Source organism: Rhinolophus sinicus, chromosome 3 (assembly GCF_057876585.1).
Source record: "Rhinolophus sinicus isolate RSI-liver-muscle chromosome 3, RSI-T2T, whole genome shotgun sequence".
Classification (NCBI taxonomy): Eukaryota; Metazoa; Chordata; class Mammalia; order Chiroptera; family Rhinolophidae; genus Rhinolophus; species Rhinolophus sinicus.
The window spans coordinates 166,511,918-166,539,302 of NC_142503.1; the positions used below are offsets into that span (position 1 = coordinate 166,511,918).

At 40.9% G+C, this 27,385-nt stretch overlaps 1 long non-coding RNA gene across 1 annotated transcript in view; it reads left to right on the forward strand.

The window, feature by feature from the left end:
- LOC148758695 (uncharacterized) overlaps positions 1-27,385 on the forward strand; it is a 221,118-nt gene that overhangs the window by 130,611 nt on the left and 63,122 nt on the right. The window contains exon 5 of the long non-coding RNA XR_016020891.1: positions 11,308-11,444. This is a non-coding gene — a long non-coding RNA (uncharacterized LOC148758695). The remainder of the gene's footprint in view (positions 1-11,307; positions 11,445-27,385) is intronic.

The window sequence follows — 27,385 nt, forward strand, 5'->3', positions numbered from 1 at the left end:
TCCAGAGTTGGGTGGAAATATAACGTGTCCTAGTGGGAATATAGTAGACAAATATCACACTGTGTATTCCATAACAGACAGATGTGGAAAGTGACATGAGAACCAAAGATGCTGAGATAATATTTTCTTTTCAGGTTGTATGTTTGCCTCACTTTTGTGCTACATAACATATATACTATGTCCTAGAGAACATAATTAAAGAAAACTATGATGAAATTTTCTTGACTGTCATATTGTTACAGTTTTTCTGGATTTTCTAAAAAAAAAAAAAAAATGCTTAATTCTAGATAGCATTAAATAGGAAACTTGCTAAAACATTCAATCTAGAGTCTATTAGCTGGATTAATCATAACTAAGTTTTTGGTGCAGTTCTGTTATCTTTTCTCCTGACATTTCTCATGAAAAGAAAGGTAGACTATCAAAAGTTCTATGTATTGTTTTTCAGAGTCTGATTTTCAGTGTATCTCTGATTGTGCTGTTTACAATCACAGGGAGACCAGAAGTTTGGTGTCAGAATTGAAAGGTTGTCTGTCATTTGTATCTTTTGTCAAAGAAGCAAGTCTTCAAAAACTTTTGTTGATGGTCCATTTAACTGTACTCCTATATTCATATCTGTAAAAATTGCTAGTTCTAGGGTAAAAGAAATTTATCACTGAAATTTGCAATTTCAGAAGATACTCTAAAGCATTTAAAATTAAATAAATAGCTGTAGCCAAATCTCTTGAGGAGACATAGTTAGGGGGCATGGCCTTTAGCTGTGTTAACTTATACGCCTCGAAGGAAAGGTAGAGATAATTACAAAAACTGCTATTTAAAAAAAAAAAAAACCAAAATAAAGACTAATTTCTGGCATATAATTTTTCAGAGAACAGAATTACAAATCTCTGACATTTATGAATTAAAGTTGTACCACAAAGGTAAGGAGGACGAAAGTTGTTATTTCAAGTGTGATGACAATTTTTTAAAATTCAGAGGAAAATAGGGATAGCCTTCTTTTTTTCTTCTTTTGCATTTGACCAGAATTTTATTCTTGGATCTTAAGACAAAAGAATTAAGATTCTATAATGGGACAATGAAGTATGGGAACTGATTGTAGGTAATAAAGCATACCTCTCCCTGGGGGGAGAAAATTGTTATTGAAAGCCTTGTTGAAATCTGGCAGAAGCCCTATTTTTTTAACGGTCTAGAAGAGAGGATAGAAATCACAACTCGTTATTCATGATGAAACAGACCATGTCCCTAAACGTCCATGGAACTTCTCTTCTTATTTTCCATTGTGCCCATTGTTTATTTTCATCTCTGTCAATGAACGCAAGTCTTCTACATTCTGGACCCAACTCAGGGTCGCAGTTGGAAAGAACACCAATCCTAATCAAATCCTTATTAAACACACAAAGCTTCTTAATATTCACTCATTTCTCTTGGACAAATACAGGAGAGGATCCATTTTTTATTTATAGAAACAATCCCATGAGAAATATAAATAGCAGAAAATAATTTCAATGGTAATTCTCTATATCACCTAAAAATTTGATGCTGATTTAATTAGCTCTGATCTATTGGAGAAAAATTGAGCTCTGCATTCTCCTTCCTCCAATGAGGTCTTTCTGCATATCAATTCTAATTTTGGACACAGCCTCTTATACTGACAGAATACAAGCTGTTTTTGTTTGACTATTTTCTTCTCAGTAGCAGCTCATCCTCTCAAAATTCTCTAGTAAGCAATCTAGGAGAGAGTTATCTAGAGTTATCTGGGTAAAAAAGTCAGAGCTTTTTCTGTGTAGAGCCAAAGCTTCTGTTCTTTGGGCTGCATGACTCGACTCTCTAGTGAGCCTCTTCCTTAGTTCACAGAATGAAATGTTTAGGGCTCTCGTATTCACGGGCCAAGGATGGCTGTGCCTGCAAAGCAAAACAAATCCCTAACAAAAATGTGTAAACAAGGATCAGCTGACAAATGTCTGGTACAAAATGATGTCTGGCATCTGTACTCTTGGTGGAAATTTGCAAAGGAGCAAGATAATTTTGTTCTTATTGCCATTCTCTTGATTAGATGGGAATTGAGCTTTCTGGATGGGTATCATTAATTTGGAAGTCAACTGTAAGAGATGCTATTCGGCTGCCTTTGCCATGTAAGTTTTCCTCTTGTATAGTTTTATCCTTCTTTGTTCCTGTTTGAGACTATTAGGAAACCACTTCTTGCTCAGAAAAAAAACATGGTAATGCCTAGACCTACCAATTGTTTTCTTTAACATGGGGCTTATCATGAGAAGCTTAGGAACAGCCCTAGGTCCTCATAGGAAGTTGAGAACAAATGGCAGGCAGCAGAGATACAAGGTGCTCCAGAAGTAAAGCTTTCATTAAGAAATACTGACTGTGGGGACAGAGTACCAAAAGCAGTTTCCAGGCTCTCGGCCTCACACGGAAAGGTGTTGGCTCAGGTAGTAAATGGCCATCAACTGTGATTGGATGGCCATCAGCTGTGGCTGGTTGGCCGTCAGCTATAACCAGTGAGCCACTGGCCACTAATATAACTGCTGTGGCTACGCTAGCAAAAGAATGGGGGCTAGCAAGAAGATGGTGGCTAACAAGCATGGATTGCGAGAGGTGGATGCCGCCTGAGAGAATATGGTGATATGACTCCCCTACTTATGGCTCCATGGGTGTTCCTTTTTGTCCTCACCATAACCTGTGTTCTTGTGCGAGGAGCGGGACCAGAGACCCTGCAGGCCGCCCTGGATGACACTGACTCATCTATATTTCATAGTACCATCAATTGCTTTTTTTAAAAAATGAGCTTTGTAATTTTTTAAATTAGTTTTATTGGGGAATATTGGGGAACAGTGTGTTTCTCCAGGGCCCATCAGTTTCAAGTCATTGTCTTTCAATCTGGTTGTAGAGGGCGCAGCTCAGCTCCAAGTCTAGTCACCATTTCCAATCTTAGTTGCAGGGGGCAAAGCCCACCATCCCATGTGGGAATTGAACCGGCAAACTTGTTAAGAGCCCGTGCTCTAACCAACTGAGCCATCCGGCCGCCCTCTGGAAGCTCAGTGGCAGCTCGTTGTCTTCAATCTAGTTGTGGAGGGCGCAGCTCACTGCTCCCACGTGGGAATGGAACTGGCAACCCTGTTGTTAAGAGCTCGCGCTCTAACCAACTAAGCCATCCAGCCGCCTCCCATCAGTAGCTTTTTAATGAGCATATACAATGTGGTAGGTGATGCCATAATTGCTTTAAAAGAGCACTTAGCATGTGCCAAATACTGTTCTAAGTGCTTTGCATTTATTAATTCTTTTTATTTTTATAACCTTATGAAGTAGGTGATATTATTCTCACTGGAATGTAACCTCCATGAAGACATGGATTTTGTTTTATTTATACTCGTAGTACCCAGCCTGTACTAGCTATACAATAAATAAATGACTCCATTTTACAGCTGTGGAAACTAAGTGGTTAGGTACATTGTTCTGGTCCAGAGTTTCTCAACCTCAGCACATTTTGGGTGAAGACTCACCTCATCCAAGGTCACATCTCCTTCCCAGGGCAGCTCCTATCCCAAAATTGTCTATACTAAAATATAAAGATCTGGACCCCTCTCTTCACTTCGGAGTAATTCTGAATTATTATCCCAGCTTCAGAATTCCCTCTGATGTCATCCAGTGTCTCTCCCTCAGTTTATACCTAAAGTATTATAGGGGAAATCTCTTATGACCAGCTGACAGAGAAGGAAAAATCATAAGCTTCGTTCACCGATGGGTAAACTCAGAAAGAGAAAATGGTTCTCAGTTGTACTATAGTCCACTCAGGGGTGGCCTTGAAAGGTGATGATGAGGGAAATGCCCAATACCTGTGACTAGAGCAGTCATGGCGTCAGGATAAGGGACATGCATGGGCTCAGCAGTACGGGCTCCTGCTCACCACGGCAGGTCCACCTACTGCTTCAGCACATACCCAACTGCCAGAAGCAGAGACTGTCACTAGAGTGGACCAGCCAGCCTCTTAGTGGCCTGTTAACTACGTTCAACCCTTTCACCCTGAAGGGGCAGTGATTTATGCCAACAGATACTTATTCCAGGCATGAGTTTGCCTTCTCTTCTCTGTCTTCAGGGCTTCAGCTAACACATTTTTCTGAGATGTCACTGAGATATTTGAAGCAGCATATGGCCAAGTAGTGGGAGGGATCACGGAGAATGTCCACTTCTTGACTTGCCCATAGGCCTCCACGTTTGTTGTTCTCCCATGGAAATACAATTATCTGTTGATATTTTTATCATGGGTTGAGATGTTCAGAAAAACAAAATGCCATGGGCCATCAGTTACATTTAAATGAGCCATCGAAGGCTAGGGTTAGGAAGAATAGTGTGATGTGGGATATGTGCATAATACATCAACATGTGGGAACTAATTACGCTGCTCATTACCTTCAGCCTCGGTCACCTCTTGATCTTACATTCCTTTATTTAAAATATGCTGTCAACAATCTAGAATAGGGTAAGGGAAATTACTAAAAATAGAAAAATAAGATAGAAGAAGAAAGGTGAAAGGTATAGCTACTTTTAGCTTGTCCATCGTTACATGTAGAAGCAAATTGTAGATGGCAGGAAAAAGGAAGGGATCTAAATAACTTCAGAGTTATAGCTTAGGTTATGCTGGGTAAGAGTGATCACAGATATTGGTGGTTGTGGTTGTTACTGACTAAATCTGAAAATAAAGGAGGAAGGGCGGGAAAAATCTTCCCCAAGAAAGAGACCTTTCAAACTTCGAGGTCTTCACCATGGCATAGCTGCAGGAAGGCATAGGGAAATGTGAGAAAGACAGATTTCACTGGGAAGTTTAGGAGTGGAGAAAGGAGTAAAAAGCAGAGCCAAGCTGGGACGCCAGTCTGCTGGGCCTCTCCAGCTGTTACTCCGTTTCCTGTCTTAGGGTCTGAGTGGGGATCTGCATCTTTGGATTCAAAAGTCTGGACGTGCAAGGAGCATGAAATAACAAAGGATGGTGTGTTTGCACAATGGAGAGGCTGGAGGCACGTGTGGTCAGGGAAGACGTCTATGAAATGTGTGTTTTCTAGGGAGAAAGGGGCATGGTTTTATCAATCTATTGGAGCTTTCTGTCATTGAAAAATAGAGTAAAAGCCACTGGCCCTTACAAAAATGATCAGAAGTATCCTGGGCACACAAGATCCTTCATGATTTGTTTTCAATTTGGCTTTCCAGCATTTATCCCCGCCCAAGGCATTGCTTTCTGCTGCTAATGGCCTCCACATCATTTGCCCACTGGTTTTCCCACACCAGGCACAGCCATCCCTACTGCCTGGAAGGCCTCTCTCTCCTATTCTCTTCCGAGAACATCTCCTCATCTTCAGAGAACCAGATGAGCTGCTGTTTCTTCTACATGGCCTCCCTCAGCACCTAGATAGCGTTGGCTGGCCCTCCTGTGTCACCACGCCTGTTGTATCCCTGATAAACTGGCATTAACTTGATTTATTACAGGTCTGTTTCCTTCACTAGAGTGTGAGTTCCTTCGCACAGGGGCTGCCTTATTTTCTTTACAGGCCCAGTGCTTCTTCACAGTGTAAACTTCTTCAAAGTGTAACACAGTAAATGCTTCTTCAAAGTGTAAACTTAAAAATGAGTGACTCTGGAAGGGGTTCATCAGGTATCTTCCAACTTAAGTCACCAAATAAGGAAAACATTTTTAGAAGCAGAGTAGAAGCATGAGTTTATGCAGGGAAGATGCTTAATAATCACCTTATTAAGTATGTGTAAAATAAGTGGTAACTAACATTACAGAAAACCTCTTCTAAGGAATCTAAAACCAGGATAGAAGCTCGTTTGTTTCTGCTGACAGAGATCTGGTCTGGGTCTCATTTTCTTCTCTGTGATTTGGTGATTTAGGATCTGCATTCCACCAAGTGAGTAATTGGAATATAGATAATGGGAAAAGAAATTTCCTTTATTTGGCCTTCTCTCCGTTGTGTTCCTTAGTCAACTATGATGAACGGTTGGTTGTATTCAAGGAGAGAGGACAAGAACAGGTGCTTGTAAAAGAGTTGTATATTTTGGTAGGGGAAACATTCTATTTTTCAAAATCCCATTTATTTTGGTTAAGCAGTATTTTTTGTGTTCATAAGCTAGTTTACCTCAATATTTCAATAAGAAAAGAAAACACTAATTTAGATTACTAAGTTAAACTATAAAAGTGAAATATTGTAGAATATTTAAAGAACAATTCAGTTAGCACTGTTAGTGCATCATTACAGGAAACAGAATACAATAAAACATTGGTGGACAAATCCAGTTAGCATGTTTTAATATATATGACTCATTTTTAAAAAGCCCAAACCCTTTTATGTGCAAATAACCACTCTAAAAGTATTTAAAGATTTAGTTTTCACAAGTAGGATTAACATGGTCTCCTATAATCTTATTAATATATTTGCTTGTATGCACTATGTATTTGCCTAACCAGCTTCTTTTGTTAAGGATTTTAAAGATATAAACTTCAGCTCAATTCTGGTCTAAATATTAAGACCAAAAAACAAAAACAAAAAATACTCAAATGAATTTGTAACTGTGCTTGTGCTTATTCTAACTCAACCATTTGCATTATATCAACTATTGACTCTCATCAAGACAACAGAGAATATACTTACGTATGTAGAAGCATTTTGAATGTGACCAGCAGGATGTCATGGTCTAAACAGCATGAGGGTCTGTTTGCTTCATGGTGGGGCTATCTGCTTTCTCAACAGATTCTGAAGGTGGAGAACAGAAGGGGTTGAAGGACTATTGTCCTGTGGCAGAAGCAGATAATAGCACTTCAACTGCTTCTCCACACAGGCAGGAGGTTGGATTTAGCAATTTTTGTTAGAATCTCCTCATGTCTTAATATCTGTATCATTAGTTGACAGATGGATTTCTGTCTGAAATCTTATTTCAAGAAAGCTGCCTCCTGCTAGATAATCTCCTTAAATTGTAATTGACAGGTAGAATGAATTTCAATTCCCTACATTTTAGAGGACTTTACTAAAAGGTATCCAGGCCTTCTATTTGTGGAGCACATTGTTTCAATAAATATTTATTGAGCACTTACTATGTGCCAAACACTCTGCTAGGAACCAGGATACAATGGAAAATAAGAAAGACATTTATTTTCAGTGACATTCAACAAAGCAGGATTTGGGTACAAATACTCTTACAACAGGCTTTTTCATGTTTATCAAGAAGGTCGTGACTACAAGTCGATTCTTGTCGTCCTTTACCTTTGTAGGTGAAGAAAGGGAGATTTTCTAGGTAGTAAGAACTTTGTTATTTTCTCTATTAAAAGAGTAGGCAACCTCTTTAGTTAGCAGTTTCAGGCCACAGCTTCTCACCTTCGGAATAGTCACAACTGAGGTCAGAGAGAAAGTCCCTTTGAGTTTCGAAGGCAGGTTATTACAAATGTGTCTAATAAACCACATCCCAGCTTCTCAGCCCAGCTCTTGGGGCTTTATTGCTGATGATGGGAGAATCTATCTTTATGTTGTTCTCCTGCTACTTCCAATGATCCTGGGAAAGGAAGTTCAGCCGAAAAATCTGATCTGGCTCAAGGGAGGTGCACACAGCAAGGGCAGCGCTTCCCAGCAGGTGTGCTGAGGCTCCCTGGGGTGAACGTACAGAGCAGGTATGTGCCAAGATACTGCTTCCTCTCCTGCTCTAGGAGATGAGATGGGGCTTGGGGCGGCCTCATGCTGTTAGTTGCCCAGCACACTTATCCAATTGTACTGGATGAGTTTATCATCACATGAGTTTGTTATGTACCTACATAAAGTTTGGGAAGAACTGTCTTAGGATGTGACTCAGAGGGAAGTAATTCTGCTGTGAGGAAAGGCCTTCCGATGTGTTCTAACGCCCAGGCCTATTTGGGCGCCCAGGAGTCCTCAGCAATAAGGCGTCACGAAAAGGAAACAAAGATCACTATGCACAATAACAGAAAATACTCTTCCTGTTGTGGGTAGGGTAAAGCTTGGCAGAATTTCTTTTGTTTCTTTGAAGAAATTATTTTTGTTTGTTCATATAGCTTTGGGCTGCACTGCTTCAGAGAATTGTTTTTGTTCTTGGGATGTGTATGTTTGTATTGTGCTGGTGTGTTTTGTCCAGAGTTATCCCTGGTATTCTGGAAGACTAAAGGAAGAATCTGGGGGCGTATTACCTTCAGATCCCACTGTGCGGAGATCTCTATGGAAGAGTGTATTTGAAATACCAAAGCTCAAACTGGATTATTCAAAGTACGTTTCTGATGAATAATCGCAGGTTTGGGACGGTATTGCTGGGGACTGTGGAGCCCCAAAATTTCCTGGCTAGTGGATTGGTCCCAGAGAGTGAATGGAGATTCACTCTGCGAAGGATGCAAGAAGTAACTCTCCTTCCAAGGGGTACGGGCAAGATGGACTTTAAGACAGGGAGTTGAGACTTGGAATTGGGCTACATCTAAGGGGAATCCCTAAGAAGGGCTTGCCTTGTTACGTTTCTGTGGACATTGAACTATCATGCTTAGTGTTTAGCTTTAATGTATTCCTATGTTGCAGTATCCTCTAGATAGCTCCTAATCTTTAGTGAAGTCTGTTGCATCCACACCGCCTGGTGTGTTAGATGAGGAAACTAAAGGCCCTGTCTGCCCAGGGCAGCTTCACGTTAAGGGGGAACCATGTTCCTAGTCTTCAGAGGGTTCCCAGGGAGCAACACAGGTGGAGGCCCATGGCAGCCCGGGACCAATGAGAGGATCAAATGATGGGTGGACAGCAATGTGAGTCAAAGCTCCCTTACCCCAAGGGTGCTAGAGGAAGGTCAGCCTCGATGGGCGATGATGGGTGAAGAGAGGCAGACACCAGGCCTCACTGCAGCTCACTGACGTCCTGCGCACATACATCTTTCCTGGACCCAATCTGAAGGATGCCTGCTGTTTTCATGTCCTGAAGGTGGTTGTCTGTGAGTATGAGGCAGGTGGAATCAGCCATACTCAGCCAGATATGTGGAATGCTGAGAACCCTCATAATACATAGTCTATCTTCAGCCATTATCTTTTGGGAAAAAGTAATGTGATGGTTAATTTTATATGTCAACATGACTAGGCTATGGTGTCCAACTGTTTGCTCAAACACCAGTCTAGATGTTGCTGTGAAGATAGTTTTTAGATGTGATTAATATTTACAACCAGTAGATGTTGAATAAAGCAGATTACTCTCCATAATATGGACAAGCCTCATCTAATCAGTTGAATTTTGCTTTCTTTAAGACTGAACTATAGATACCGTGCCCAAATCTCCTGTCTGCTGGCCTGCCCTGCAGATTTCAGACTCAAGACTGAAACATCAGCTTTTACCTGAATTTCCATCCTGCTGGCCTGCCCTACATATTTCAGACTTGCCAGCCCCCACAATTACATGAGCTAATTGCTAAAAATCAATTCCTCCCCCGTCTCAACAGACAGATACATAGATAGATATATACAGATTTTAGACCTATCGCTATCTATCTATCTCTATATAGTATATCTACATATATTACATAATATATAGCAAAATATATAATACATTGTATATAATTATAAAATGTGGTTATATAATTATATATAATATAATATATAATCTACGTATATGATATCTATATATTACATAACATAATATATAGTATATCTATATAAACCTATATCTATTTATCTGTCTATAGATTATCTCTATCTCTATCTATCATCTATCTATCTATCTATCTATCTATCTATCTATCTATCTATCTATCTATCTATCTGATTGATTCTATTTCTCTGAAGAATCCTGACTAAAACAGGAAGTCTGAAAGGCAATACATATTTAGTGTGTTGTGCTGGAAATATTCATCATCCTAACAAATTCAGCGTATTTTGCTGACTCCCACCTAGAGTCCACATGAACCTGCTGTCCAAACCCTTTGTGTGGTTAGGAAAGAACGTAGAGCTGTGCCATTGGTCCAGGGCTTCTGGTTAAAAATCTTCCGAAAGCATCGTCCGCTTGCCTCCATCTCCTTAATGCTTATCCATGGACTAGAAAAAAGCAATGCTCAGACCCTTATGTCATCCCGTGTTGTCTTTGTCCCGTTAGCAACTGCACGTGGCTGTCTGTGGTAAGTCACCGAACAATCGCTCAGGGAAGTGCACGGCAGCGTTACAAACACTGTCTGTTTGCATCAGACCTGGATCATCCTCTGATTTAACGATTCTTCAGTGACAATCAGAGCCTTGGGGTTGATGCTGGCCAGAAAGAATGTACATGGCTATTATTGTGCCAATTTTATAATTCATCTTTTAATAATCTGTAATTGAAGAGCTGAGTGGAATTAATCAAACCTTGCCTTGTTTCTCACTGGGGAGCTTTCTGTGTTTTGTTGCTGAGCCAAAGCTGAATGCAACTGTTGGAGCTGTCACTGGTATTCTGGTTCACCCAAATATTGATGATAATTACTCCTGCTTCACATGGAAAGCATTTATTTAAATATTTATAATGGAAAGACTATTGTTATTGATATTAAACCTTTACAGTGAGTATGTCAAAATGTGGATATGACATTCATAAACTATTTTTGGAAAAAGCTATATCTTTTTGCTGCTTAGTATGCAGGACCCTTGGCTGTATTGTTGATCTTCGATTTTTTCATAGAAATAGGGAGAAGTTATTACCAGAAAATAATTAAGCCTGCAGAAACATCCTAATGCTGGCAGGCTACAGCCAGCCCAACACCACACAAAAGCCTGTTAGGATCAGCAAAATCAAACGCAGGGGCTTTCAGTCCGAGGGGGGTAAATAGCATAATGAATTTTCTTTACCCTGTCATTATTCCTGTCCTGGCTTTCCAGGATTACAGTCACACGCAGGTCACATCACATTTATGCAACCTTCGTGCAAAGTGCTTTGGAGTGGAGCCTGGGGCCTGGTCCAACTGGGAAGGACCATCTTATCATCGCAGGAATGAAAAGCCGCTTTTGACCCTTGTCAGCCACCTGACTGGGAAGCCCTGAGTTAGCACAAACCACTGCTTTATATTTCCTCCTTCTACTTTCCCTTTTCTGGTCTCCTGGCCTTTCCTTATGTGCCTTCCCTGGGTGGTCTTCTGTCTTCTGAATCATGTTCTCTTTGTTCTTTATGATGTAGGGCATGTTAGTTGCTTCCATCAAGATGATTTTGTTTTGAAGATAATGTCTAATCACCTCCAAGGAAGTGTTCGGGGCCTTGACTGGGCTGGCTCTGAGTAGTGAGGACCTCCGTGGGGGTTCAGCTGAACCTGATGACTGTCTATTTGCAGGGGGCTAAGGAAGAGTTTATATCAAAGCCTTATTCATCGGAGAGGAGGAAGACTGAGTCCACTCCTGGAGCAGTTAAGAGCCTTGAATAGCAGCCTAACCCCTGGAGTTCATCTGGGCTCAGAGGATAGACACAGCTGTAAGTACAAACCATGCCATGCTGCTCTGTGACAGCGGGGCTCAGTGACACACTGATTAGGGAGCCATTTAGCAGAGTGTGACACAAAGGGAGGGAGCCTCCTCTCTTTCACAGGAGGACCTCAGTGCCTGGAGCAACTGTGGGCAGCAGCCATCCTGTCTGCCCGAGCTTCCGGGTGGCCGCCATGCAGCATGGGCGCTGTGGGGACAGCATGTGTGAGACACCCCTGGAGACTCCTAGAAATACTTGGATGGGGGAGCATTCCTCAGGCTGATAGAGTTTTCTTATTAGCACATAGGACTTGTGTCAGCATTACGGGGAGATGAATGTTAATATATTGGACCATAATTGTCCGAACAGGGAGGCGATCCCTGGGGGAGTCGAAGTTCCATTAGAATATTCTGGAATGAATGGACAATATACCTTTGCCCTTCTCTTACATATGTGTTAGGTGGTCCATCGTGGGTGGTCAGATCCTTACTCCATGTATTCTGAGTCTTTTGCCAGAAAGGCTGAGCTGAGTACCTTAAGAAGGCCTTCTAGATTTCCCAAGTGTACCCTGCACCTTGATCTTAGCTAAAATCAAGAATAAAAATAGTTTCTGTCTTAAAATTGAACTGGAACCTAAAATTTCACCAGCTTTCCAATAGCCTATTGGCTAATGAAAAAGTTTGTTTTTTTCCAAAGAGTAGCTTTTATGACTGAAGTGGATTCCCTGGAAACACAAACTGGAGAAAAGTTTAGGAGACATAATATTTTTAAGACAAAAAAAAAAATACTGAGTAAGGAAGAAAGTGATGAAAAGAATGTTATGCTTGGCCAAGTCAGCCATTTAATGACAAAACTCCCCTTGTTTAAACTGGGAATTGTCTATTTTGGCCGTTTCATGTAGTCTTAAAGAATAGTCTTAATTTCTGAAGACTTTGTTATAAGAAAGCCAAACTAATCAGAATTTACTGATAGGTTTCAGAGGTCTTCTGGTTTTGGTATGGACTGACTTGAGGCTCAGAAAGAAGCATGGTGTAATTTCATAAGAATCCCTTATAATACAGTATGAAATTATGCTCACATGCTCTGAAGTGTTTCTAAACAGCTCTGGCCACATCTTGCATATTCATTGTCTGAGAATGTATAATTTGAGAAATCGTAACGAGATGGCAGAATTTAGTTTTAAAGGATACTTGGGGAGTTGATCTCCATTCACTTGAAGGTCGTATAAGCTTTTTGCTCAGACAGCTCTCAACCCTTGAGTCCTTCACTCCCCAATCCACAATGTTTAGAGCTTTCAGGATGAATTCTTCCAGCTTGGGCTGGTGGTCTGTAATATTGTAAAGAATCTGTTGATCCATAGCACCCTTTCCTCTCATTTGATCCAGGACTTTAGGACCTGACTTCTGTTTTTGTTGCTAAGTGATAATTCAGGCTTTAGCTAAGGCAGGGAGACTAACCTACGCCTTAAAAAACAATTAGGCAAAATTCAGTGTATTGCTGATAGAGGGACGTATTTTAGAGGCATTTTAAAATCATAATCTTAAAGAGTTTTGTAACATAAAAACCCTTAAAAACCAAGGACTTAAGGAATTGTGTTTATTGGTGTGTCTTGAGAACTTGAGGCTAAAGCTAACTAATGGTGAAATGAATGGTGATGTCATTGATATTTGGGAGCTTGGGAACATTGAACAACACCCTTTAAATTCCACGCTATACAAGGCTGGCTTTGCAAGTGGGTTCTTCCAAGAAGCTAACAATTTTCACTTTGTCTTCCTTATGATTCAGTGGTTTGGGTTTCTTAAGTCATGCTTTGCTTACAGGTAGACTTCCTTCAGAGTAGCTCTTCTAGGTCAGAGAAGTTGCATACAAATGAGTCTGCGATAAATTAAGTACTGTTTTAACTCTTTAAAGTTAGAACATTTTAAAAGTTTTTGTGTGTGTGAGTGTGTGTGAAGAAACCTTTGTATGGTGAAAAATGGCCACATAATTCATTTACTTGAAGAACACAGGTTTTTCATATGTCAGCTCCATTTAAAATGGGGAGATGTCTTACAGTGCCATCTGCTATGAACCAGAATTTTTATCTGGAAAGTCAGGGCATCAGATTTCCTGCCCTTTCCCATAATGCTGCTTCTTCTGAATACAATAATATTTTTCTGCTTGGACATTGATTTTAAAAAGTAGAGCATTGTGACTATAGATGTCAGACATAAGGAAGATAGCTGTTCAAAAGGAAAACTGTTGAAGAATTCAAATTACTAGATTTTTATGTGTGTGTGTGTGTGTGTGTGTGTGTGTGTGTAAAGCATAAAAATGCCCACAATTCTCAGGAAAAAAAGAGGCAAAGTAATTTTAAAATTTTGTATTTCTTTATTAAAGCATGACAATTTGGAAAAGAACGTGTCATGATATTCAACACTTTCCTTAATTTTTTAAAGATGATTTTTGAAAACACATACATTTGTGTTTCTGGATTATATTTGAATAGATAAATACTTATGTCTTCCTGTTCAATTTTTTTTATTGTCCCACAGAGCATTTGCAGGCTCCAACCTTCATATGGGCTAGAAGGAGGCAAGGGGAGGTTCAGTGCCCTGGGTGGGGTAAGGGTGTAAACAGTGAGGACCCAGATGCATGCAGCCCATGTGTGTGTGTGTGGGGGTGGGGGGGGGTGGGGGGGTGGCTGACAAGTGGGGCTGGAGGGTGGGAGCAGCCCTAAAGTATGTAAGCACAGCAGGGGGTCATTGTGGCAAGAAAATGGAGAAAGGCTCAGAAGAACTAAATTAAAGAAAATAAAAAAAAAGGAGCAAACAGATGAGAGAACTGGGAGGTAAAAAGGAAGGACGGAGCAGGTATTAAAGGGGAGGGGATGGGTATGGTAAGGCAGAAAGAGTTTGCAATCATTCTGCTGCGGTCACTTCCATTTCCTCGTCAAAGAAGGGTGGGGTAAGATGTGGTGGTGCAGAGAAATAGGCTTAAGGTGAAAAAGGGAGGAGAGACACACACGAAGACACAAAGAGGGTCAGTGAGGAATGTATGTTGTATGAGGGCAAAAGATAGACGTTTGAATGGAGATGCTGGCTCTGCTTTTGGCGTTGAGAATAGGACTGATTAATAAGAGACTGAGAATAGAGGGTTGGTCTCAGAGAGCAAAGAAGTAGTTTTCTAGAGTGTTCTGCTTTGCTTTCTTCTCCCCTCTCTCTCTGACACTGACAACAGGGATGAGGGGGCCCTGAGCAGACCCTCCTTCACTCCTCCCCAGTTCAGGACAGAGTGTATGCAGACAGGTGAGGCTGAGGCCAGACAGGTCCCCCAGAGAGAGCCTGTGGAATTTGACAGATGTGAGTTTGCAGCCAGCTCTGCTATTCCTGCCCCTGTGAACTCAGCAAAGTGATTTAAGTTCTCTGAGTCTCAGGCTTTTAATCTATGACATGGAGATGAGAGTATCTCTCCAGGTTGCTGCTGGAAATGAGATGTTGTGCAATGTACCCGAACTGGATTCTTTTTTATTTTAAATTAAAGTTTATTGGGGTGACAAAATTGGAATCTTAATCTCCTCTTAGCCCCTTCCGATAATTGCCTCATGGGTGTTGGGAGTTGTTGCTCTGTTCGGGTGCCCTGGGATAGTCGCTGAGGAGCACGTGGTTCCCTAGGGACTAGAGTGGCCTTTAGTCCATCACATGCCTGGTCCCATTTCTCCCACATGTACTGGTGATAGAACTTCAGAATTTCACCTGTCTCCAGGACAGGTGGCCTACAGTGCACTGGTCCTTACACATCTTTTTTGGGCTAACTTGCTTAATTACTCTACATGCCAAATGTGTGCAAATGTGTACATCGCCAACTAACTTCTAACTTTCTAATTCTGACTAAAATAATCATGCACTTTCTCTAAAATACAGCTATAGACCTCCTTGCCACGGAATCAATTCTAAATAGCAGAATAACTGGTAATTGATATTTTGGGGCCTGGAAACCTTGAGTAATAAATACACTTCAAATTCTGTAAGGCTGGCTTGCTGGTGGATTCTTAAAAGAAGCTCACATTTTCTTCTCTTTTATATGAGTCAGTGAACTTATGTTTTGCCTTCAGGTACACATTTTTTCTCTTCTAGTTTAGAGCTGAGACATAATTTATTTCCTTCTACCGCTGGACTCCTCTGCTGTGCCCATTCTCATCTTCCTCCTTTCCAACTTAGTTACTGGTGTTTGGCTGTTATTCATCCTGTCTGTCTGAGACTCAGTGTTTGAATCTGTAAGGTGGAGTTAATAATATTACCCCTTTTGTCAAGTTATTGTGAAGATTAAATGTGACTCTTCAGTTGTTAAGCACATAGACTACGTAGGGGAGGCCTGCAAATAACAGTCATGATTGAGTGTATTAAAGACAGAAGTTCTGCATGTGTTTAAATTACTAATTTACAAACAATGGGCTGAGAGATGAACCAGAAAAGGCAACTCAACCAAGAGTGAAGAGTGCTAAATTCTAGATTCACATGGAATATCTTGTCCCTTACCCACTTTCTGAGAACAGTTTCTCCCAGTCACATTGTTGCAGTAGAAGCAATCGTAACAACTGGACCACGTTCCCGGCTGTGGGTGATTGGTCCTCTGAGGTAGGCTGGGTCAGTGGGTTTATTCCCTGGAATCTTTGGACTTTATCTGGGGAAGTCAAGGAAACAGGCAGAGAGAAAATCACAGTGGAGCAGCACGAGACAGAAGAGAGAAACTGAGGCTGCCATCAGGGCTTGAATCCCTGGTTCTATTTTGTTCCCATATCTGTCTCTATCTATGTCCTTGAATTCCTGAAGGCACCCTCATTGCCCTATAATAATATTTCTTTTGCTTAAAGTTGTCCAAGATGAAGTTCTGTTGCTTTCAACTAAGGGGTCTAATGCAATAACTAACTAGACATAAAAATATCTCTGGACCTCAGTTTTTCATCTGTAAAACGACCAGTGTAAACTGAATTAGGCCCTTTTGATTTCTGTGATTTTAAGTGTGTGTGTGTGTGTGTGTGTGTGTGTGTGTGTGTGTAGGAGGTGATGGCATAGTCTGGGCAACCATGAGATTCTGTCCTCTACCAGATAAGTGCTGGATGGACCACTAATGATAAATGGAACCAGAAACTATTATTTTTTGGACGGTAAATACTTTGATGGGATTGCCAACTGTGTATATGACATGGTTACATAAGTATTAGAAACACAATTTTCAATTACTTTCCTTGAGTCACTTTTTAACTCTGGGTCTTGATAAGCATAGGTGTAAATGTGGCACAGACGAGTTTTCAAATCATTCCAAGAAAATAGGAAAATACAACTGGAAATTGTTAAATATTATGCTCCAAAAGGAGGTAATTTCAGTACCATTTGATTGTCCCTGAAACCTGCATGTGGGCCCGTTCTTTCCAAACAATTTCTGAGAGACGAGTGGTGTCCTGAGAGACGAGAGAAGGCTGGGTACTGCAGCTGTCCCTTCAGAAGGGAACGTGCCAGGTGCAATCTGGCATTCTGGCCTCTTGATGATGATTTATGAGCTTTGGGCTTCAATTACCATGTACATGATGGAGATATAATTTGTCATTATTTTAGGGAATGTCGCTCCAAATATTAGAAAAAAGAAAACTCAGTCCTACCTGATTAATGATCTATTTTAAAAGGATCTTTGTGCTAATCACTTGCAATGGATGACTTTTGTTGCCTTATATCTGGGCCGAAAGAACAATTTCTATCTTTGTTTTTTTATTTATTATTTTTTTAAAGGATTTTATTGGGGAAGGAGAACAGGACTTTATTGGGGAACAGTGTGTACTTTCAGGACTTTTTCTTAGTTGTGGAGGGTGCTGTTCAGTTTCAAGTTGTTGTCCTTTCAGTCTTAGTTGTGGAGGGCACAGCTCAGCTCCTGGGCCAGTTGCCATTGTTAGTTGCAGGGGGCGCAGCCCACCATCCCTTACGGGAGTTGAACTGGCAACCTTATGGTTGAGGGGACACGCTCCAACCAACTGAGCCATCTGGGAGCTCAGTGGCAGCTCAGCTCAAGGTTCCGTGTTCAATCTTAGTTGCAGGGGGCACAGCCCACCATTCCTTGCAGGACTCGAGGAGTTGAACTGGCAACCTTGTGGTTGAGAGCCCACTGGCCCATGAGGGAATTGAACCGGCAGCCTTTGGCATTAGGAGCACAGAGCTCCAACCACTTGAGCCACCGGTCCTGCCCTATCTTTGTTTTTTTAGCTGGAGTTAGCTTTCATCCATTCTAAACTCAGTTTTGCTCCCTACCACAAACATCAAAAAGCCATTAATTTACCAATAAGCACTACTTGAATTTAACCTCTAGGGTGGAGCCAGCCATCTATGGGGAGGGAGAGGGTACCATTCTCGTCCCACAAGCTGTCTTAGTGGCTACAAGTCTAGACTCTATCACTGGACTGTGTGGTTCAAATCCTAGCCCTGTCACTCATTATTTGTGTGACTTTGGAGTATCTATAAATGCTGTGCAAGCATTTGCTATGATGATTCTTAATTGGAGACAGTGACTTATTTTTTCATTAGAAGAATGGGCTTAAAACTCAAGTCTCCCTCCAGCCCCACCCAAAAAGAGATTACCTTAAGCCCCACTAAGGTAAAATGTGTTTGATGCCTGATGTTTTCCAAGAATGGCTCCAGATGGGAAAGGCTGGGAAATATAATGGTGAAAGGAGATCCCTGGAAAAGAGCCCAGACCATTCCTGTCTGACTACCTTCCACTTCCAAAGAAAGAGCTGCAGGGCAGGTTGAGAGACTTGCCTGTGAGTCTGAGTTTCTGCTACCATCGCCAGAAGCCCTACAAACCAGGGTTCCTGTGGAGACTCCCAGTGAGACCCGTGACACTGTGCTCCTCCCACAACAGTGATGCAAGAGTAGAGTGGGTTTGAAATAAGCCATCTTCCGATTTTTCAGTGTGTCAATAGAGAACAGGGTTTGGGTGAAAGAAATCACTGTTTTTCATTGTCTGGGGTGTCACTCACCCACTACAAAGAACATGACCAAGACAGCTGTGAGGGTGCAGAGCACCAGGCCCCAAACCAGCCGCAGATCAGAGGGGCCTTTTCTGTCTCAGCAAAGCTGACATTAAGTAAATTGTCAGTGCTGGCTCCTGCAGTGATCAGCCTAGCTTCAGGCAACCGAAACTTAAGGTGGGGAAAACGGAGCTCTGATATATAGGTTTCACAGTCTTCAAGAGATTTTTCTGAGTGGCATTATCTTCCCCCCAAAAAAGGATGACTCGAGAAGCTTTCATATACATCATCACTGCTGCATTTTGGGGCCACAATTCTCCATGGCTGCCTCTTACCTCTGCGTGTCTTATGAGCAGAGACATGAATGCCCTTTGTTCTGTACGATCTTTCCAAGAATGTTTGTGTAGTGATCAGCCTCAAATGTTGTGTTTCCCTGTTGGGCAAAGTGCAGGCAATCTTTTTGTCGAGGATAGTAAAGATCGTGGCTGCCCCTGCAGAAAAGCTTCCATGACCCATTGTCAAAGATTTGGATTCCCTGAGCTCAGGATTCCCCCTCATTAATGCAACCTATTATGTGTGGAAGTGTTAGCGTCTCCTTGTCACATGGCCTCAGAATTGGGAATTGGAGCTTGAGGAGCTGGCACAAGCAGAGGCCAATCCTCTGGCTACTGCTAGTGTCAGTGTCCTTCCTCTCTGACCCAGGAGTCTCTGTCTTCTACCAGCGTCCATGAAACTGTGGTAGACTAACTTACTAGCTTGCAAGTAGAGTAAAATCTCGATCTTTTATAATTTTTGACATGCATTCTGTCTAGGCTTATTGAGATTGTGGAGCATGTCATAGCATATCAGCAATTCACACGACTGAATGTGATTCTCAATGGCACACACACACACTGTATGAATCAAAGATCTCTTTTCTTTCTGCCGGCTTTCTGGTCTATGTCACTTTTGGAAGAACTTTTTATTCCTGTCTGAAAATTGAATATTTTTGCTAGTGTTTAAGATTTAGTATGGCAATTTACTTAAACATTATTATGGCTTTCCTGGAAAAAAATCTCCTCCTCCTCCCCAAGATCCTCCTGGCTCTGGTCTTCCAATCCTCTCCAATAAAGAACTCAACCTCTCCAGGATTCCCTTCCTGGAAGATAGTTCTGTACTTGCTTATTTCTGTAAATAGTAAGTAATTGAATGAGGCCTTGTACATCCACCCAAGGTCTGCCTGAATCCCTATTTTATATGCTTTCTGCCTGATCATTCCACTTTTCCATACTAAAAAGAGTAGCCACTAATATTTATTAAAGATTTAGTCTGGCCAGACACTGAAATAAGCACTTCAAATATGTTCTCTTCCCTAGTCCTTACAACTCCACAGAATAGATGCTTTTATTCTCATTTCCACACAGATGAAAAAGAAAACTAAGACTTAAAAAGTTAACTAATAGGTACAGTCTACCATAGCTAGTAAACAGTAAAAATGCAATGGGAACCCAAATCTGTCTTCTTAACCACCAGACCGTGCTGCCTCCCAGGGAGGTCCTGTCCAGTTGGTCTCCAAATAACATAGTAAATGAAGGAGGTTTTATTGGCATAAATTATGCCACCCACAAAATATTCATTTTAGGTTTCAAAGGTGACCTGAAGTTAATTGCAATGAAGTAAAGATTACATAGTCTTGGTTTGCTCTTGTAAAGAATTAAGAGGAAAGAGTTATACTCCTTGTTTTTTTTTTCCAGACTTATTTTGGCATTCGATGATGTTTTTAAATCAATATAGAGGTCTTTTCCCTTACTAATGATAAATATTAGTAATTTATTCATCTTGTCTTGGTCAAATGGGGGCTATATTGCTTAGATAGTTATGATAATAATATCATACAAATAATTTAACCATAATGTAACCGGGAGTCCATTTTCTCTTTTATTTATACCAGTGTCAGGTATAAATGGCTATCAGATGGCCCGTCAGCCAGAATTATTTTTGTGTCTTTGCTTGCTTGCTTGCGCAAGTTTTATCTTGCACAGTATTCTATTGTTTAATTCATTTGTTAGATCTCTTACTTTCCATTCAGCAAATGGTACATTATTTGAACTTTTTAATGTCATAATATTTATGAGCCATTTTTTGAGGCAAAAGGAAAGAAAGCCTTACCAAGACATCTGAGGTACTTCATGGTATTATAGAGACAGCAGAGTAAACAAAAAAAGAACAAAGTAGGTCAAGTATGTATCCTAACGGAGTTCCTCCATTTATCATTGGAGTGATTTTGGTAAATTTATTAATCCCTATAAGTCTCAGTTTTTTTTCTTTATTTGTAAAGTGGGATAATATTATCTAACCTACAGAGTTTTCATGGAGTTTAGAAATAATGTATTTAAGGTAACTAGAACATATTAGGTACTCAAAAAGTGATCATCATTGCTGTTTTTAAGGTAATTACTACCATTATTATTATTAATGTGTATGACTGCTAAGTGGATAATAGGTGCGAGATATTGCTCAAAACACTGTACATGGATTTCATTTCATTTCATCTGACCACATCACAGTAAGGTAGGCGATTATTATCTCCCCAGATCATGCAGTATGTGGCAGACCTGGGGTCTGAGTTCATTTCCTTCTCACTCCATAGTCTACACTCTTGATAACCACAATAATAAGAAAAATTTACCAGAAGCAAATTGTTGATATTTAACAAAACACCGAAGAATGTCTGTATGCAAAGGTGGTGTCGCATATGAAAATGCATGAGACCTACACGCTCTGCAAAAGCCACATCTCTAAGATTAAAAAGCTCTCATCAGTCTCTTAGATCACCTTGCAAATGTTCCACTATAACGTAAATGAATTACATGTTGAATTAACTCAAGTTTGCCATTAAAATGATTAGATTCTGTTTTAAGGAGTGAATTTAAATGCATCTCAAGATATAAGGAAAATGTTGTCAAGGCCTAAACTGTCTTTTCATACACCAGTGAAAGTAATGGTGTGGTGGGGTGTGTGTGTGTGTGTGTGTGTGTGTGTGTGTGTGTGTGATGTTTCTGTGATGTCTCCATATCTCTATAGGTCTGCTTAAATATACAACTATAGAGTCCTACTAATGAAATAATAATCAGGAAAATCCTTTTTTTCCAAGCACATTTAAATATTTCTCTTTCTACTTTCATGGAACATGAATTAAGATTCCTTGGATACAAAAGAATATTCTACTGTAAGTAGATATGCCATACCAAACATTTAATTCATAGAATTTCAAACTTTAAAAATGAGTAAATTTGGCCACAGTACTCTCTTAATTAGAACTTTGGGGCTTCGGGATACCATATTCTTGCCCCCACTACCAGCACGGGGGTAGGGGGGAGGGTTCGACACCTGACTTCCTTTATGGCATATGGTTACTGTATTTCTATGGCAACTGGCTAGACATTTTAGGAGACTCAGAAGAACCCATTCTGGTATGTTAAAAGCACCAAACAGCGATTGTCATTTAACATCAGTTCCAGTCAACCTCCACTGCTTTCCCTCCATTCAAACCCTTCCTTCAATTAACTCCTTTCTAGTTTTTGAAAACACATCACATTTTCTTGTTTCATTTTGTTCCCTTTTTAAAGAATGTCCTCGCTCTTCTTTTCTCCTATTGAAATCCTACCGACCCTTCTAAGAAGAGCTACAAAGTTGTCTTTCCTGGAGGCCCGTCCCACTATTATACAAGCTAGAAGGTTTTCCTGCCTTGATAACATTGGAGTTTTCCTGCTAGGCACTTAACTCAGGTATCTTCAGGTTGGTGAGCTCTTTGTGCATTTTAATTCTCCAGAGAGAAAATTGTTATCTGCTCATTTTTATGGCTGCATAGTGCCTAGGAAAGTTCTATACCATCAGTAGTAGGGGCCCTATTTAGGTTTCTTAAAAGGATAACTAAATGAATGAAGCCAGTGTCTTCAAACTGTTTTCAGTGTCTGCAGAGAGTTGGACCCTGGTGGTGTAGCAGGAAAGCCACAGATGACTGGGCTGGAGACCCAGTCCTATTGCCTCTTGCATGCATGATGTGGGAAGATAATTTAACCTCTCTGAACCTAGTTTCTTCATATGTAAAAACACAGTGATCTTGCCTCTGTGCTTGCCCTGCCTACTTATGGGATAGTTGTGGGAAGCAAATAAAGAAAGATGAACACTGTATATGCTGACCTGAGTTAATCTATTAGATGCCTGGACAGCTGACATGAGACAGTTTAATAGCAAGGTTTACATACTGTTATCTCACCTCATCCAAGAACATGTTATCAAACTCTGGATATTATGCAGCAAAGATGGTCCCCCTACTCCCTTACCTGTCTTTTTGTTTTTGTTTATTCATTCAGTAAATATTTATGAAGGGCCTCCTATGTTCCAAGCACCTTGCTAGGCATTGGGGCTATAAACATGAAAATACAGATATAGTTCCCTGCGCTCAAGGACCTTGCACTCTTGTGGGGAAGACCTACAATAGACAGGCCTAGAAACCATAAGATAATTTTAGATAATTGCCAGTAAGCAAATTCAACAAGGTAATGTGCTCAAGAGCAGGTGGGGATGGCTATCATTAGCATGGTCAGGGAAGGCCTCCCTGGAGTGACCAGAAGGAAGAGAAGTAACACGCTTTGCAAAGTTTTGGGGACAGCAAGTGCCAACACTCTGAGTGGAACCAGGCTTGGAACAATCCAAGAGCAGAAAGAAGGCCAGGGGGCTGAAGCAAAATAACCTGCAGGAGAAGGGAGGTATTGGATGGTGGAAAGATGCTATATTTGCACAGAATGATCAAGAAAGCGGAAAGCAATGTATTTTCTTTGGCCACAAAGATCAAGGATTTTTAAGATTGGTTTAATTCTGATGAAAATTTAGCTCATTGGATTATCCTTTAGGGTATTTCACATTTACATAACCTTACGGTTAGGGGTGTTTAAGCTTCACTATTGTTTTTCTTATTTTAACATTAGTAAAAGCAAAGGTATATTGACATTGTCCATAAGTCAATATTTTACCAGAATAATATATTTTTTCTTTCACAGTACATTATTATTATTATTTGGTGATTTGCTGCACCCTTTACTGTCATTATAACCAATATTTATGGGAAAATTGGAATTAAAATATTTAAGATATTTAATTGTATTGCAGTCATAGTATTTTTTTTGGTAGGAAGTGTTAGGCTCTCTGTAGGTACTAGTGGAAGGGAAAAAATCCCCATATACACACAAAATTAAGTAAAATTGTTAATTGTGATAAGTGCTAACACAGAGAGGTCATATGGTATTATGAAAATTCTTAATAGCAGGAACTGACCAAGTCAGAAAGGTCAGAGAAGGTTTAACCTACTCAAGAATTATATACTAGCAGTACTACTTTTAATGAGTCGATTAGAATGATCTTAATAAGCTTCTATCCCCACTGTGGCCTTATCTTGCCTTAGACATAAATTGCATGTAAATATTCAAGTGCTTCAAATCAATTTGGTCTCATAAGTATAAATTTTTTCCTTTGTATTCTGCTTCTACTTTTCATTTGCTCAGCAAATCAATATCCTCTCCCCACCTTTTTCATATTCACAAAAACGAAGTCAGCCTTGTCGTTGCACATATCACACTAATTAATGATCACTGACATTTGGTTTATGAAGAGATTTATGCCGTGTCCCTTGAGTTCTCTTCTCCCTTTCTGCACATGCCACCCTAGACATTCGGGACACAGTTGCCAGAAGATTCCAAGTGCTCCAATACCAACTTTCTCTCTCACCACCATTCACTCCACGGCTCTCTACACCTCTCTACACCTCGTCCCTCTGGTCACCGAGGTACCCCGACTGCCATGGTCCCTGCCGCTTCCTGATGCTGAAAGAAATCCACTCAAGCAGACGGCATGGCTCCCTCCAAGTGCAGCTCCTTGCCAGGCATCGAACTTGCAGCCTCATCGTGTGGAATCTGTCAATCTGAGAACATAAGTGCTCTAGCCCATTATTGGCTGATAGAAAGCATATAAAAAAGGACTTTAGAAACCAAGGCATAAATAAATAATTTCATGAGCAAAGCTGCAGTGTGACAGTCCACGGTTTAAAGCCGGAAGCCTTTCTAATGTATTGCCAGAGGATTAAATGCTATCACCATGTTTCAGGCAGTAATTTTTATTGCATGTTTCATTCAGGATTTGGCATTGGAAAAGAAAGAATTCTGCATACATCAAATTGAAATGAGAAGGCAGTGCACTGTTATTTGAAGCTTGGATGCTATTGTTTTAAGGGCATTATCTTCTGTCGAGGTGTTTTTCTCCCCTTCTCTCTCTCTCTCTCTCTCTCTCTCTCTCTCTCTCTCTCTCTCTCTCTCTCTTTCTCTCTCTCTCTCTCTGCATCTCTCCATCTCTATTTCTGTCTCTCTGGTGTCTCTGTTTCTCTCTTTCAACAGATACTTAACCACCTTTCCAGTTCCTGATAAACCCTTTCCTGGTACTTTTCAAAATAATGCCTGATACTTTTAAAAATTATTCCTCAGATTAAAATAGGTAGAGAAAAAAATCTGAGACTCTTTTCTCGTACATAAAAAATAAAAAGTGTCCACAGGGCAGCCTTGGGGCACAAGGTTATAACTTTGGATTAGTCACTGTGAGTCAGGGAGAAACATGAGGATCTGAGTCTCATTTAAAATCATTTGAATGAGACTGGTTGACAGGGCCCTTTGAGAATACAGGCCACACTCTAGTTTACCTCAGGGACAGCAAGCAGGAGTTCCCCAACTCCCTACTGTCAGCTCCCCTCCCTTTTGCTAATATTTTTCTACCCTGCTTTCTTCCCTCTAATAAGGGAAACTGAATTTTATTATCTTAATGGCTGCCGCCCAAATTATTCTTTACAAGACGACTTTCTTTGTCAGGAAAAGGCAGCATGATATTGATAACAAGAATGATGGACAGAAGAGGAGGTGCAGGCCTGGGGAGCAGGCAGCTCCCGATGCTCGGTCAAGAAAGGCAAGAGAGAAAGGCGCTGGATGGGGCGGGAAGGAGAGCCCAGGTCGGAGATGTCTGCAGACTGGGAGTGCGATGTGATGGGCCGATGGGCTCTGGAGATGGAAGGGCTGAAGCATGCATAAGAACTGTAACGTCAGAGTTTCCATTTGAATTTCTGAGGTGGAAATGCCCCCTCCGTCTCCCTCTCAACACCCTCAGTAAGGAGAGTGATGCTGATGCCTCCCTGCTGTGAGCAGGCCTGGGATTCACAGAGGTGGAACAGCACATAGCCACCTGCAGCAGCAGTGGACCTTCACAAGAGTTCGGCCCTTCAGGGGCTCTGTGGAAATCTTAGGGCAGCTGGAGTGTGGGCTGCCCTAAGCTACGGAATCTGGAGATTGGAGCCATTTTTGCCTTGGGTCTCCAAGGGCAAGAGAACCCTCTACTGACTTTGGGTTATACGATATTTTCAAGGGGCCTACAATACAGTACTTTGTAATAAGTGTTATGAAAATGAATGGTTGAGAGGTAGTTTGCAAAGATCCTGGCCTGCAGCCAGACAAAATGAGAGCAAAAATGTGCTTAGTGCAAATAGGCAATTACGAGGGTTTTTTTTTTTTTTTTTTTTTTTTTTTTTTAATTCCAAGGGGCTGGTTCATTGTAGAATAAAATGCTACTCCATTCTGTTAATGTAAGCATTTTTTTCTATTGGCATGTATCAGAATCCGTAGAAAATCAGTCAGAGAAAATCCAGTTATAACTCTTCATGGGCTCATGGTCTAATGACATTCTTAGGAATAAGACTTTCAGAAGAAATTGTGTTATATTTCTTATTCCACGTACTTTTAGGGAACAGTTGCCTGCAGATTGCTTCTTTCCTGGATTTCATCTTGGAACACTTCTGCCCACCCGTTTCTCCTCTCAGTCACAAACACATAGGCAGCAGTACCTCTTCTGTGGACAGACGTTGTGGATGGCGCAGGGAGTTGACCCTCATGAGCCCCTGCTCCACAGGTTGCGTGGGGCGTCCCTCAGGCCTCTCCCCTCTCACTTCATCACCTGCCCCAGAGTTCGGGCTTCATCTTCTGCCCAAGGACCTCAGTTGCTCTTTACTTCAGAGCTTCTGTCTAGCTTCTCCAACTTAGGAGGAGACTTCTGTGAAGAAAAGTTCAGAATAAGCCAAGGAGGGTTTTCTTCCAACACATAGATAATAGAATCTCAGAATGTAAAACATTTTGAATGGACTTTCTTGCATTCTGTTTAGACAAGTATTTTCACTGTTAGCATAGAGGGGAGGCTTTGCCTTTCTCTTTTGAGCTGAGTCAAAAATAATGCAAGTTGTGTTGTTGTATATGAATACGTGTGTGTGTGTGTGTGTGTGTGAGTGAGAGAGAGAGAGAGAGAGAGAGAGAGAGAGAGAGAGAGAGAGAGAGAGAGAGTAGGATAATAGAAAAGGAGGGAAAACAATGACTTAACTCACCAGTGAGCAATCATGTTTCATGAAGGACAATTATGGAGCTGATTTTAAAAGCATTATCTTTTGCATCAGTCCATGTAATATCTACAATAGTATTTCAAGCATTCGTTTTTATTACCTTGTCACTAAAAGGTTTCATTATGGTGGGGGGCAAATATCAAAATGACATAAATAGCGCAAACTGCAAAACTTGATTTTTGTACCGCACCTTTTTACACTATTTGTTTAAAGCTGGTGGGGGCTGAGAGGCAGGATTTGAGGAATTCAAGGGTGAGGATGTCCATTGGGACCAGCATTCAGCACAGGTCAGGCAGCGATGCTTTGGTGCCTGGGAAGCCGGAGGACAGACACTGTCATTTGAGAGAGCTCTCTGACAAGAATGGATTTTAAATCCTCCAGTAATACCTGCCTTTGCTTTCTAACCCACAGCCTGTACCATTGAGCCTTCTTGGTTGCAAGCAACAGAAACCGGCTCTATTGGAAACAAAAAGGGGATTTGTTAGAATAACA